This window comes from Lycium ferocissimum, chromosome 4, assembly GCF_029784015.1.
Source record: "Lycium ferocissimum isolate CSIRO_LF1 chromosome 4, AGI_CSIRO_Lferr_CH_V1, whole genome shotgun sequence".
Taxonomy (NCBI): domain Eukaryota; kingdom Viridiplantae; phylum Streptophyta; class Magnoliopsida; order Solanales; family Solanaceae; genus Lycium; species Lycium ferocissimum.
In genome coordinates, this window is record NC_081345.1 from 31560216 (window position 1) to 31576700 (window position 16485).

Consider the following 16485-nt stretch of genomic DNA (forward strand, 5'->3'; position numbering starts at 1 on the left):
TGGTTAATAATGCAAGAAGATGAATTATCAAGATTACACAAAAACAAGCCACTATTCATATTCAAGGTGTCAACAATATTACCATTCTCTTCACAAGTGTCAACACTAGATGGACAAAAATTAATCTTGCAAGAAGATTCAATTCGGTCATCAAAAGGATCAACTAGTGTATGATCACTTTCATTAATAACATAATGAACACTCGAAGTATTAGAGATAACTAATTTACCTTGATGCTCAAGACAAAGGTCTTCTTCCATGGACTCACTTCTTTCCTCCAAGTATGGAAGTTCTTCACATGAGGACTCCTTTAGCAAGTCTTTTCTTTGCGAACCTACAAAAGTGTCTACACAATGGGGTATGGGAAGCTCCTCTTTTTGAGGTGCAGTCACACAGGTTAACACCTTTCTTTCCAAGTAAAGTGGGACGGTGATATCACCATCATTTTGTTCTTCATTACTCCCAAGTTCATCATTCTCATGATTACCCTCATCATCTCTTTCCTCACATCCTCCCTTATCATCACCACAAGTGTGTCTCAAAATAAAGGCTCTTCGATTAGGGCACTCACTTACTCTATGACCAAAGCCATGACATTTAAAACATTGGATGGGAATCTTCATGCCTTCTTCCTTTGGGGCGAACTTTGGAGGCTGTTTATCAACTTGCTTCTCAATTTGAGTGTTCTTTTCAAAGGGGTTCTTAATTTCTTGCACTGTACCCTTACTCTTTTTCCAAATTGAGGAAGAATTTTCTCCTTCTTTGTTATTGTTCCATGAACTCACATAGCCCCTTGACTTGTAGATTTTGTCTTCTTTGAGACCATTTTTGACTTCAATAGCCGCTTCAAGAGTTTCTTGAATGTTCCTATAGTTATGAAGCCTCATTTGGGAGGTGATTTCACTATTCAACCCAGCCTGGAACCGAGTGATTTCATGCACCTCTTGTTCTTCGAAATCAATCCTCATCTTGACAAGTTGGAATTCATGGAAGTATTCTTCCACACTTCTCTTGTCTTGTCTTAAGGTGTACACCTTCTTGAGTTGTTCTTGTTTGTAACGCTCGGTGACATACTTTCTTCGCATGATTTTTTTAAGATCACCCCAAGTGGGTGGCATTGGAAATTCGATAATTCTACGAGCCCTCGATTGAATCTCCCACCATGTTGAAGCATAACCCTCAAATTGAGCAATGGCTTAGGTAGCCTTTTTCACTTCAGACATCTCATTTGTCTCGAATATCCTATCACATTGCTTAACCCATTCAAGAAATGCATCGGGATCACAAGCTCCCTTGAAAGTGGGAAGGGTCATCTTAATAGAATGGAGACTCGTGTCTCGTCCTCCCCCATGGCCATAATGTTCCTCATATTCTCCATCAAAATCATAACCTTGGCGCTCTCGCCCTTGGTACCCTTCACGATCTTGGTACCCTTCTCGCCTACCCATGTGAGGTTGATGGCCATGTCTACCATGTCTACCCTGGTATCCACCTTGTGCTTAGCCCCGTCAGCCCATCCCTTGGTTCCCATACTGTTCATGTATCACCTCTTCTATCTCATCCTCATGATTTGAATAATCATCCCGGTTGTGTTGTTGGTTAAGTGGAAGGTTGTGGATTGGTAAATGTTCATTTGTATATGGATTATTTATTTGGTGGTGTGGTTCATTTAGGGGTGGTTCTTGTGGTAATGGGTCATTTCGTGGACCTATCGGAATGTTATTTGGGTGGGTAATAATGGGATTATGGATGGTTACATTTTGAGGTGTGGTTTGAGGAGTGGTTTGGGGAGTGGAGTTGTATATTTGGTGAAAGGTTCCGGGTGTGATCATGTGTGAAGGACTTTGATTAACCCTACTCGAACCTCCTTGATATACCACCCGAGGTGAATGGGACACCCCGACTACCACTTTCTCCTCGTGCTCCAATCGACTTCGTAAGTTTTCCATTTGACCACCCAAATGTCCCACTGTGCCTTTTATACTTTGTAACTCTCTCATGAGATCCATGAGAGTAAGTTCCCTGGTGGGAACTAGTGTTCCATCCTCCGATGACATAGTACCTATGAATGACACTCAACAAAACAAACAAACACGTTAGATTAGTATAAAAACAACTCACAATCACTCAATTGTATCTTGTGGATTGTCTCACAAATTGCTTCGGCTCAAGGTTGTAAGCTTGTTCTAGTCGATTAGTCTCAAAGGATTCAAATGCTACTTTTGGTCGGAATAAATTCTTGTAGACTCAAGAAGGATGGATGACTCAATTAAAATAAATGCACTTGAATCAAGAAGGTTTCAACGATATTTAAACAAGAAAAGCTTGAAAGAATTGGCACGAAAGAATCCGGACTCAAGAACTAGTTAGCAACTAATAAGATCGATTACTAGTTGTTAACTAGTTGTAAGAATCAAAGAAGGGAAGTTATGAAGGAATCAAACCATTTTTGAGTACTTAGAACAACTTTCTAAAGGTCGTGCGTTAGCTATGCGTCGCACGCCCGTCGCACAAATCACCCCTATCTAAATCTGACACTTAGAAAATTTTTTGGAGTTTTCAGAGTCGTGTGATGGTCGTACGTAAGACACTGGATCGCACAAAATACCCCTCTCCCCGATACGCTCGCACACGCACTGCGGAGAGAATCAAAATTTTTGAAAATTTTTTGGGACCCGTGCGTCGCACTCCCGTGCTATGCTTTGGCCGTGCGACGCGTGGTCAGAACACGCACTCTTGGGCTTCATTTTCTCGAACTTTAGGCTGAATTTCTTGGATCTGGTGACGTATTGGACCCCACACAACCTAGTAATTGCCCTTTTTGTCCCAACAAATAACTTTTCTTTAGTACTTGGAAAATTTTTGGATTCAACCTTGCCTTTTGGTCTTCTTCTCAGGATGAAGATATGAAGGTCTTCAAGAACATGAAGAACATTCAAATTTCCAAGTATCTTAATTCCAACTCATTTTGTCCTAATTTTCAGATACAAGCTCATTTTGATATGGATAACAAAGCCCACTAATCAATTAACTCTAATTTCAACTCAATCACCAAACTTACTTTTTTATTTTTCAAAGCTCAACAATGGTGATTCAAAAACCCTAACTCCAATTAACTCGAAATGGAAGATTTAGACTCTAGAAACACTAAGAAACTCTAATCTACCACTAGATTCAACACAAATCAACAAGAAATTTTTGATTTTTTAAAAATCAAATCCCAAGCTAGATTTGTTGGAACAAACCTAAATTAGGCTCTGATACCAATTGATATAATAATAAAAAGGAAAGACAAGAAATAGACAAAAAATTAAGGATAGAAGAGATTGACACAATTGAATAAGGCTAAAAGACAACCCTAACCATAAAAGATTAAGACCTTGATTAGATTGCTCAAAAACCCGACTCTTAAAGGAGACAAAAGGGATTGAATTCCCAATCAACCACCTTACTCAACAATTCAAACAACCAAAAGGTTCAACAAGCTCTCAAACACTCAATTCTAGAGTTTTGCATGTTTTCAATATCTCATCAGAATAATCTAAGTCTTTCATAAAGAAGAAGAGGACTATTTATACTATGCTAGAAATAAGAGATAGTAAAATGACATAAACACCCTTAATGAGACAAGGGCCTTGTTTGGCTATTCTTCTTTCTTCAAAATCTTGAAATCTCCTTTGCAAGAATAGTCAACTCTTCATCTTTTAGCCATTGTGATGACTTTCCATTTCCTCTTCTTCTTCCCAAGAAATCTTCATCAACAAATGGAATTGGGATCCAAGATGCTCATTAAAAGTATACTCAAGAGCCTCTCGCTTCATAAATAGACCTTGCAAGTGTTGTAGTTCCCAGGCTTGGCTCCTTGTGAATGGCCTTAAGACAAATGGGCTTGCATCAACCTAGCTTATTTTGACTAGATTATGTTGATGAATATTTGTGAGCTTATTGTTGCCCTTGAACTTTGCCCTAGGATTTGCAAGAGGTAACCTTCCTCTTGAGGATTTTAATAGTTTAGGTGCTTTTATTGAATGTATTAGAGGTAATTAGGATTTTAATCCTAATTGTTGCTAGTATTTCTTTAATATTTGTGTCTAGCTTTTTATCTTTGCTTGCTTCCTACTTTCAATTCCTTGTATTTTTAACTTAGTTGCTATCACATTTTTTGATAGTCTTCTTTATGGATGATGGCTTGAATTTAGAGAATAGCCTCTTTGCATGGCTAGCCACCATCGTTCCCCTCCATCTTATCTTTACTCCACGCGACCAAGCAATCATCCATACGTCATACGCTCTCCTAAGAAGCTCCTCAAAGGTCTCCAAAGACTCTTTTTGCATCAACATGGCTTGTAGGGCTTGGAGATCCTTTGCTCAGCCTCGGGTGAAGCAATTTGAATCATGTGTGCTCCTCGGGATCGTATCAATATGAGCTTGTAATTTTTTCTTTAAATTTGATGTTACACAACACAAACATGTTGTAATATTATTTATTCTCATGTATTTTTTTATGTCAATTTCTTTAATGATTATTAATTATTAAATTTGGAAACTAAAATATATTAATTTCAGTGATATGACAGAGTTTTAGCTTTTCATGAAGCAGTAAAACATTAAACCAACAGCATCTAACACGAAATTGTCGTGTTATATTGTGTAGTACTATTATAATTCTTACAAATCAACAAATATTCTTATGTCAACATCACATTAGAAAAGGTCAAATCAATTCAGTTGATTATATACAACTACAAACTATAATCAAAGTAGAATACTACTAAAGAATTTTTCCTTTCTTCCCGAGAATGAAGGATATTTTCTCAACTTCTGAATAGAAATTTTTATAAATCGCGTGTTGCAGTGGCAACAAATATCTATCTAATGTGCTGACTATTCATTTGTTTGAGATTGTAGTTTTTCCTTTCAAATTTCGGGATTGCTTAATTGTCTAAAATTACTTCTATTATTGTTCTAAATGTTTTATATTAATTAGCATGGAAAATACGTGCAACGCACTTGTCCAAATACTAGTTATATAAACACTGTCAAGAGCATTTATACATTAGCAGAGCCACATGCATCCACGCTTTAAAATTACACTATATAGACTGGTAAATTTCTTATGTATATATACTATGTGTTGAGTCCTCTTAATTTTTTTTTATGTTTACCTTTTCATATTTTAACAAACATTTTGTTCCGCCACTCCATTTATAAATGTTGCTCACCTCATATGGCATGTTGCTTATGGAACAAAAAATAGGAAAATGATTGAAGGGAACTTCCATGTAGCTGATGAAGTTGTCAAAAATCATCAGCAAGCAATAAAATAGATTTCCCAATTTTCATTTGTTATCTATAAACAGTGTGCTAAAAATAATAATCAGCAGATACTAAAAGAGATTCCCAATTTTCATTTATTACTTAAAAATAGGGAGCTGGAAACAATAATCAGCACGCAATAAAAGAGATTTCCCAATTTTCATTTATTACTTATTACTTTAACTCGTCAAACACCTTTCGGCACTTATCATCAAACACAAACTTAGCCTCTTTTTCAAGAAGCTTGCACATCGGGTTAGCAATCTTGGAGAAATCTTTGATGAAGCACAGCAGAATCAAAGATGTCCCAAGAAACTTCGGACACCTTTGAGGCGAGATATGTGGAGGAAGTTTTGCAATCAAGCCGCCAAAATTTGATACGCTCAAATTACACCTATTAATGGTATAACGCGGACGTTGTCAAATATAGTAACCCAATGAGGTTGGGGTTGAATCCCACAGGGAATATGGTGTGAAAAGGTTACTAACGTCGTATGATGCTTAATTTAGGTCTAATGTCTCAATCCGATAATTTTGGTAAAAAGTTGGTTGTTAGGACTAATGGCTAACTAGTTGCTTTGAATGTGTAATTTAGGATAAAAGAAACTAAGGTTGTGTCCCCTTTAGATAGGGTGTATGATCATGGGTATTGATCTTGATATACTTCTAATGGATTGCTACATTAATGCACTTAACCTCTAGGTGAATCTCTACTATTTTCCAATAAATAAAAATTATTTCTTTCTATGATTTTCCCAAATATAAGAAAGTGATATGAAAGTTAACTATGCCAAGTAAATTCTTCATTCCTAAGTGAATTTATTAAACAAAGTTTAAAGCTTTGAGTTTTTGTTATTTATTCTTGCAAACCCTAATTGTCTTCCCCAAACAAATCAAGATTTATGGAATTAATCAATATTTGCAACCATTAATTATGAATGAAGAATAAATAAACTCTAACAATCCATTATGCATATACCAATCCGAATCCAATCACAAAACACCCATCATTGGTTTCACAACCCTAGAAAGGATATTTAGCTACTCATGACAAAGAACAAGAAATAAGAAATTGAAGAATTCATAATTGCTTGCTTTGGAAGGAAAAAGGAATTAATACTTGAATTGATGTAATGAAGCTTCAAAACCAAGAGAGTATTTAATGTTCTAAGTCAAAAGTCAAAAATATGAGAACTGATCTCAATTAAAACCCTACAATGACTATTTATAGGTTCTGAAAACGTAAAAGTTACAGATTTGCACTTTGGTCCCTATCGGCACAAAATACGCTTCGTAAATCACAATACGGACCGTAAACCAGTTTACGGTCAGGGTTTCCTTCAAGACATGAGCACTTGCAGCCTCTTGAAATACGGACCGTATTTTGATTTACGGTCCGTCTTTTGCATAGTTGTCTTTCAACTTCCAAAACTTCCAACTTTCTGCCAGATGCTTGAATGGTTAAATACGCTTTGAAATACGGACCGTAAAGTGGAATACGATCCGTAAAAATTATTCATAAATCACCATATCCTTAGCCTGCCTTTCTGGTTCTTCTTATCCTTAAATACGCCCATGGAATACGGCCTGTATTTAAGAATACCGTCTGAGTTTACGATCACTTCTGCACTTTTTCATTTTCATTCCAAATTTGTTCCGTTACCTGAAAAACACTAAAAGCACATTAAATACACTAACTTGCTTAAAAACAAGTAAAACTTCTCGTAAAAAGGCCTTGAATGTGCCATAGATTCTCGGCACATCAACACCCCCAACTTAAAGTCTTTGCTTGTTCTCAAGCAAGTCATACAATACAACGACTTAATCTAACACCTAGATATCACAGAGAAATAATGTCCACATTGGTTTTGACTCTGAACTAGCGGCATGCATGTTTTTCTTCCAAGGACCACCCCATTTTTCTATTTTCAAACGATATACACAACCCAAGAATGCTATGACTAACAATGAAGCTGCAATGCATGACATTACATTATCAAACATATTATGATGCACACAAACGCTACTTTAGGCGGTCACTTTATTTTGCTCAATTCTCATCCTTGCGCCCTCACATATACCAAAGAATGTCCCCACATACATAAATACACCAAGAATAGGACAAAGACGAAAGAGAAGAGAAAAACACTCACACTCACAAAGAAATTCATATCTACACATGCAAATACCATAGGCTTGCCCTTATCTTCTATGTTTTCATCCTAGGCTCGTTCGGGTGTGTTCACATTAGGACTTGTTTTGGCTTGTAATATAGGCTTAGGGACGGGTAGGATACTTTTTGGATATTAGTGACTTACTCTCCTTGAACACTACAACATCTCTTTACCTTAATTCACCTCTTTTCTTTCCACCCCTTTATTTCTTTCAAGTTTTCGACTTCGATGTAGTTTTATTCCTAATCAACTTACAAATCTTTTTGTGTTACAATTTTCTGATTTTTTTTTTTATATATGCAACTATCACATCGAATCTCCACGAGCAAACTCCACCACCCCCAACTTATGTTTTTAACATCTACTCCACATTTAATTCACCCAAAACTTAGGCATTTTGCCTCATCTATCTAGTAGCATCAAGGAGGAAACAGGTGCGAAGATGGATTAATTGCACAAAGGGTAAGGTTTCATAATTGGCTAGCCAAGAAAAAGGTCGAAAGGCTCAAAAAGGGAAACCAGGGATATTTGAAGTTTTTGGTAAGGCTTATTTGGGCAAAGTGACTATTTACAAAAAGAAAGCCTAAGATCATCTCACAACCAAACTAACTTTCGAAATTCAAACAAGACCAATCGGGCAAGTTCTAGATTATACATGCATAAACAGAACCAAACTAACAACTCACACACACATTGGCATAAGGATAATTATTTTTACACTTGTGACCTCGTAAGTAGTCACTCATCACTCACAACACCCCAATAATCATAATGTCATATAAAGAATCAATCATGTCAACCAATAACTGTTCTAAGTATGTATTTTAAACAAATTTTTGAGGGGTCCAAAATTTCCAACAAATCATAACAACATGCCATCAGTTACAAAGTAACAACAAATAAGTCAAAACTACTCTATTTAACCTAAGCAACATCCTAAACATGCCAGTTTCAACAAAAACAAAGCCACATAGGAAAAAGAACTCGGCAAAAGAAAAGTGAGGGGGTTCTAAATATATATTTATAATACAACAATACCAACACTCCCACCCCCAACAGAAAAGTCAAGTACTGTCCCCAGTGCATTGATTATAAGAAGAAGGGAAAGAGGTTGTACTTGGGCGCCTTAGGCGCTATGCGTATCTCATAGGCCCTCGCACCTGCGTCGGGCGGGCGAGCGCGGGACTCTCTTGGTCGGCGCTACGGCTCGACCAAGGACTGAAAGATGGCCTACTGCATCTCCCTTTCCTCCGTCTTCTTCAACCTCTTAGTCAACTCCTCGGGGTCCTCAGATATCTCACGGGCCCTTTGCCTTTCCCGTGCGGACGCGCAATCCTCGCTTCTCGCCTCGGACCCCAACGGATCCGTCAGGAATGATGCTTTCGACAAAGTGACACGGGGTGCTCGAACGGGGTGCGGGCTGGCGTACATTGCGCTACAGCGCCTCGAGCTCAAGCCCTTTCAAACTCTCCAGCTTACTCTTAAAAGATACAGATTCCCCACCCGGTGTAGTCTGCTCTCGAGTCACCAATCTAGACTCAAAGCTATCTAGTCTAGCCTGATATACCTCGTGCTTCTTCTCAAACTCCGCATGGATCTCTGTAGTGGCCTCTCAGAACCAATGTCTGCACTATCTTCACCACTTTTAGCTTGAATTGCTACAAGATCCTCCTGTTTTGTCTTTCGGCCTTTCTTTACCGCCTTGAAGGCCACGATGCGACTATAGTTATCATGGATGCGATTCGCCGGTTTTTCCCGCATCTGGTTCCTTGCTCGGCCCAGAATGCGGCCGTGGAAGTGCACCCCGAGGGAGGCCACGTATGGCGAGGTGGTGGTGGAGGCTGGCCTCGAAACACCTATCTCGGCTGCGGAGGTCGGTGTATCTACAAAGGTTACGGGACATCTATGGTCGGGAGCAACGAGTCTCGTGAGCAGTACCACCCGATATCGGGATCTATTGGATCAGTCCTAAAAGCATGGCTCGGACTCAACTCGAACTGAGTGTCGTCGTCACCGGACTGGACCTGCCCGGTCATCGCTTGCCCCGACACCTTGCTCTTTCTCCAATCTCCCATGGGACGACCGCGTGATGGTGTCATCCCAGTCTGGGAGCTGAAATATCCTCGCTCGTCTACACAATTCCATGATCAGATACGAAAATACCATGGTTTGTTTGGGCTTGTGCGCCCTCACATGCAGCTCCTCAGCAATCAGCTCTCCAATGTTCATCGAGTATTTTGACATAAATGAGGCAATAGTGACTGCCTGACTAGTTGTAAGGGTGTTGTCAGCCTGGGTCGGAGTGATCCTGTACCTAAGCAACGTCCACCAAAACTTAGCTTCCGCCGTCAAACAGCTTTTCATAATCCTTACCTTCACATTACTGACCCACTTCTGCTTGTGTGGCTGGGATGCAATAATAGCTGCAGTCCATTCCATCACATATTTATTATCTTTCCTATCCCTCTTGTCTAGGTACAGGCTCAGATTGGTAGGTGCCACATAATCATTGCCAAATAGAACTCTGTTAATGGCCTTGGAGGAAAAATATCAACACGGGCATTACAGACTGTCACAATCTCCAATATAGGTATTTGATGCCAAGCGCGACTCGGCCTCTTCATAGACATCAACACAGCCCCATATGCCGCATAGAATTTCCTCACGACATGCGGACAATACTCCCCTGGCTCATGAGTGAAGACATCCAAGTGATACATCCTGACGGTCTCGTCAAGCTGTGGATGTGGCGAAACACCCTCGAAAACTAACCACCGCTCCTCGAATATGCTCCTCTGCGGCTTTTCCCCATTTTCTGTCCCGGCCATCCATTGGTCATATAATTCTTTCGAACCTTTGATCGAGAACCTGAGTTTTTCTTCCTCCAGCCGTTTGGTCCGGATGGCCAATTTTCGACCCTCTGGCGGTGTACCCTCATCCGGTGCATTACTAGCACTTGGCTCCTCTGAGCCACTCTCCTGCTCCGTTTGTTGGGTTTTCCCCCTGCTTGATACTTCCACGTCAGGCTCCCCCTCTTCAGACTGGGAGGCTTCCGACGCGGACTTGGATGGTGTCATGGTTGGAGGCGTGGATCTGCCTTTTGTGGGGGCCCCTCTGACTTTGGGTGGACGTATAACCTCTTGGCGCTCGGACCCGAAAATTTCCTCTTCGAAACTTATGGGCTCATATCTCAACTCACTTTTCGGGCCCGCTTTCTTTCTTGTGCCTTTGCATTGGGCCCCCCCTTCCCTGCATTCTTTTTCTGACCAATTCTTGCAAAAGATACTTCTTATTAACTACCATGGAACAACCAAACAAAAAAAAAAAAATAACTATACACAAAAACAATGTTCTTCCGTTCCGTGACCGTAAAGGTAAGAAGGGACCGTAAGCCGATTATCTGTCGTAAACCGAGATCGTAAGCGCTTATTTCTTTGATGACCTTTACGTCCGCCGATTCAAATGCTTAAATATGGTATCAAACTTAAATACGGTCCGTACACTGAGGTCGTTTTCGCATCTTTCAGTCACAGACATAGAACATGTTTTGGTTGCTGAATTTCATTGCACATCCTGGTTTCACATTGTTTTGGGGATTAGGTTACTCAGACTGCACCTAATTTTCTACTAATTTCTCATTAATTTCTCATGAGTCATGCTATTGGTAGGCATACCAAAACCTCAAAGTTTGAAATCCAAGGTGTGGAATGCCCTCCAACCCATTTGGGTATTATTAACAACTTCCCAAGAGAATTTAAAAACTTAAACAGCATTATCCCCACACAAGATCATTAACCAAGACTTGTTCATACTTGATTGCACAAAACCCTAGTCTAATCAACACCTACCAACAAGTTCATACTCAATTGAGTAAAATAAGAGTGGAGAGTATCAATCATACCTTTAATGATGAGCCAACAATGACAACTTGAAGGATTTTGAGAGAATAGCTCAATACCAAAAAATTTAAACCTAGTGCAGAGATTTGGGCAGAGTGGAGGAGAGTGTGGATAGTAATTGATGGGTTTTTAATGGGAAGTCCATGGGATATAGAATTTAAGCTAATTAAGTAATTTAAATACCAAAGACATTCGGAAAAATTCCCCATTAGCATACGGTAAGTAGAAGCAAAAGTTGTTTTGGACAAGTAAGAGATAGTAATTGATGATCAATTATTTCAAAGACATCGAGTTAAGGAAAGAAAGTTGCTAAAGCGAATAAGAATTTCGAGTATTAGTTAATGATGTCTTAATGACCCTTTGAGGAAGAGTTATAACGTCCCTTAGAATGGTATTGAAGTAAGGAACAAGTGTTAAGAAGGTTCCATAAGGATCGGAGATCAAACGAGTCGACGAAACAACTCTCGGAAAATCGGGCAAACATACGGCCGGACTGGTCGTATAAGATCTACGGACCGTATGTCCAACCGTAGATCTCAGTCCCGGAGAGTCATGATTCACTGGACCAGATATACGGTTCAACATACGGTCAGTAGATTTTATACGGACCGTATGTTGGTCCGTATATCTTGGTCGGGCTGAAGTTCATTTTTAATATAAGGGACCCTTTCCATTTCATTTTCATTTCCCACTTCACCTCCACACTTCAAGAAAGCTCTAGAATATTCCACACACTTCATCCATGAGAAATCACTAGAAATCAAGGATCAACAACAAGAAATCAAGAGAATCAAGTGAAGGAAACCCATTAAAAGTCATCCAAGTCAAGAAATCCCAAGAGAGATAAAGTAGGGTTTTGGTGCTAAGGGTGAATCACCATTCTAAGCCTATTCCTCCATCATCTAAGGTAAGTTTCATGATCTTTACATGTTGTTTGAAGTATTTATAAGATAAGACTCATAACTTGTAGAAGAGTATGTGAAATGGGTCATGAATGTGTGAAAAGTGCCATAAGTGAGTAGTAGTTGGATTGAATCATGGAAATGAATATGTTGCTGTTGTGAATGTGTTATAAATGACTTATAGAACATGAAATAAGTATTGGATATGGAAGAATACGACGATGGACTTTTAGTCATGAATATGGAGAATTGAAGTAGAATTGTGAAATGCGAATTATGTAAATGAATGACGATTGTTGTTAGTGATATTGTGATTATTGTTATGAATGTTGGGAGTTGATATGGAATATGGCGGAAAGTAGTATAAACAAAGGAAATGCTGCCCAAATTTCTATAGCTTTAGTAAGTATGCTTTCACGATGATATAGCTAATGTCGATACGAATTCTCTTGAAGGTATAAACAAGTGCATTAAAGGAGAACGAGCAAGCGATAGAATAGTTAAACGACAAAGGTATGTGAGGCTAGTCCTTTCTTTCTAAGGCATGAGTCCTATGGCATGGATTTCCTCTTTCTTATGAATGTTCCATCTTCAAGAAGACTATGAGCCCTTAGTCATGAATGGTCGTACGAGATAAGAGATGTGTTACGATTGTGATAATGTTAATGACAAGCTAAGTCTAGAGATGCTATAGTCTATGATATGATGCTCATATTAAACTAGTGAAGCTATCCATAGTTCATTGATGTTAATCATTATATACACTCCCCTTATGTTTGTTCCCTCAAGGTGAGGCAGGATAGTTACGAATGCTCATAATGACATCGGGGTCCACGACCTTACGTCACCCCGATAAAGTATGATTATCCATGAGTCTATAGGCATGTATTTCTATAATATATGTTATGATATGTATATTATGATAAGCATGTATGATAAGTATATTATGATGAGCATGATATGATGAGCATGATGAGATTACACCGCGCCTATATGGTCGGGCGGTCAAATACCGCCAAGGCGGGCAGCGTATACACCATGGCCAAATAGCATGGGCGTACACCACTAGTGGGAAGCATGAGATGATACCCCTGACGCGAGAGGCCTGGACGCAGGCTAATGATATTGCTAATGTTATTGATTGTCACACCGCACCTGTATGGTCGGGCAGCTTATACATTTATGCATATATGATACGATGATGAGTATGAAAGTAAGCCATGATGTATGATATCCTTTATGATTCGAGCTAGTTCTGATTGTTCCTCATCGATGCCTCCTTATTTCATTGATATCTTATTATTGTTTATGCCTTACATACTCAGTACAATATTCGTACTGACGTCCTTTTCTTCGGACGCTGTGTTCATGCCCACAGGTAGACAGGGAGGTGATCCAGACTCATAGGAGCTAGCGGCTGATTTGAGAGCACTCCATTTTCCGGAGGTGCCATTGATTATTCTTTTGGTACATATATGTATATATTCATGATTGGGCACGACGGGGTCCTGTCCCGTCCATATGTCTAGTACTCTAGTAGAGGCTCGTAGATATGCAGTGTGGGTAGTATGGTCCCATGGTCTCCACATATATGTATATGCATGTGTATATAATTTTGATAGCCGAAGGGCTTATGTTTATAAAAGTGATTATGTTTCAAATGATGATATATTTCTATGATTATGAGCATATAGTATGAATGAGAGCAGATAAGTAACAGAATGAGTGGTGTTCGGTGGTTAGCCCCGGATACCCGTCGCGGCCCGTAGTTCGGGTCGTGACAAAAGTGGTATCAGAGCAGTTCAGTCCTAGGAAGTGTCTACGAGCCGTGTCTAGTAGAGTCTTGTTTATGGTGTGTTGCGCGCCACGCTAATAAACAAGAGGCTACAGGGCATTTAGGAAAAATGACCATCTTTCTTCTCATGAAATCGTGCGATAGAGCCGAGTATAAGATTTAATCCTCCCTAATGAGTATGTTGTGATTTCAGAAATGCCGCCAAAAGGAAAAGCTAAAGCTGCCCCGAAGGGCAAGACTACGACAAAGAGGCAGGCAGAAAGAGAGCCGCCTATGAATGTAAATGAGGATGAGTCACATAATGAGGCTTTATCTAATGCCTCCACTACTCCGCCTATTACGGAAGAGCAAGAAGGGGCTTCCAGCTCCTCCTATGCCTCCGCTTCCTCCACCGGCTACATCGGGTCAACAAGTGACCGAGGCTATTAATTTATTGACACGCTTGGTTGCCGCTCGGCACAAAGGCAAAATACGGGCCCAAGTGATCGTTCAGCTAGAACTAGAGCCCGTGACTTCATGAGCCTAAATCCTCCGAAATTCTTTGGGTCGAAGCCAGATGAAGACCCGCAAGGCTTTATTGATGAGATGTTGAGAACATTGCGGATTATTCATGCTTCCGAGACCGAATCAGTGGAGTTAGCATCATATAGACTCCGAGATGTGGCGGTTTTATGGTACAACAATTGGATAGCATCGAGGCAAGAAAATGCGCCTCCTCCCGTGTGGCAAGAATTTGTTGATGCTTTCATTCGTCATTATTTGCCGCCCGAGGTCCGCCGAGCTAGAGCGGATAGATTTTGAATTTGAAGCAAGGCAACATGAGCGCCCGGGAGTATAGCCTTCAATTTAATTCTTTGGCTAGATATGCTCCTACTATGGTGGCCGACATGGGAGATCGGGTGCACAGATTTGTGAGTGGCTTAGGGCCACATTTATTTAAAGATTGCTTGACGGCTTCATTGCAAGATGGGATGGATATTTCCCGCATTCAAGCCCATGCCCAAAATCTTGAGGGACAACAACCTCCGCAGCGGGGTGATCGCGATGTTGATAGAGGGCAAAGTAAAAAGGCCAGATCTATGGGCACAGGTAGCGATTTTAGAGGGGGATCACGACAGACATATTCTAGGCACTCAGGTCAGTCAGGGACGAGTGCACCTCCCCGGTTTACAGGCAGAGGATCTGATCGCTCTTTCCGTTCAGGACAGGGCCAGAGTTCGAGGGCCCCGTGTTCTCGCTTGGGGGAGATTACAGTCAGAGGATACCACCGGTACCTTGATGCAGCCAGTGCGGTAGGTTACATTCTGGGCAGTGCCGCCAGGGTTCAGATGCTTGCTATGCTTGTGGTCAGGTGGGGCATATGATGAGAGATTGCCCGTCGATGATCGGCAGAGCTAGGACCCAGCCCACAGGATCGGCAGCAGGATCCTCTTCAGCGCACGTCCTACGGGCGACTCCCCGGACTTCAAAGCAGGCCGAGGTAGAGGCCGAGGGGGAGCACCTACTTCAGGTGCCACACAACACCGCTTATATGCTTTAGCCGGACGACAGGATCTCGAGTCGTCTCCAGTACGTGGTTACGGTGTACATTGACTGTGTTTTCTCATGATGTGTATGCATTGATAGATCCGGGTTCCACGTTATCATATATTACTCCCTATGTTGCTAATCGTATTGGGGTGAAACCCGAGCCAATTAAACCTTTTGAGGTGTCTACTCCGGTTGGTGATCCCGTGATAGCTAAACAAGTGTATAAAGATTGTATAATTGTGATATGTGATCGCCAAACCAAAGCCGATTTAGTTGAGCTAGAAATGCTAGACTTTGATGTTATAATGGGTATGGATTGGTTGGCCTCATGCTATGCTAATGTCGATTGCCGAATGAAATTAGTTCGATTTCAATTTCCGGAGAGCCCGTGCTTGAATGGAAAGGTAATACGGCAACTCCGAGAGGGGTAGGTTTATTTCCTACCTTAAGGCAAGAAAGATGATAGCTAAGGGCTATATTTATCATTTAGTCCGAGTTCATGACACCGAGGCAACATCGCCAACTTTTCAATCTGTTCCGGTAGTGAATGAGTTTCCGGATGTATTTCCAGATGAACTTCCAGGCCTTCCTCCAGAAAGAGAGATTGACTTCGCCATTGATGTGTTGCCGGATACCGAGCCTATTTCTATTCCTCCTTATCGAATGGCTCCGGCAGAATTGAAAGAGTTAAAGGCACAATTGAAAGATTTGCTCGAAAAGGGGTTCATTAGACCCAGTTCATCACCGTGGGGAGCACCAGTTTTATTTGTGAAAAAGAAAGATGGTTCCCTACGAATGTGTATTGACTATAGACAGCTGAATAAGGTGACAATAAAAAACAAGTATCCTCTTCCAAGAATTGATGATTT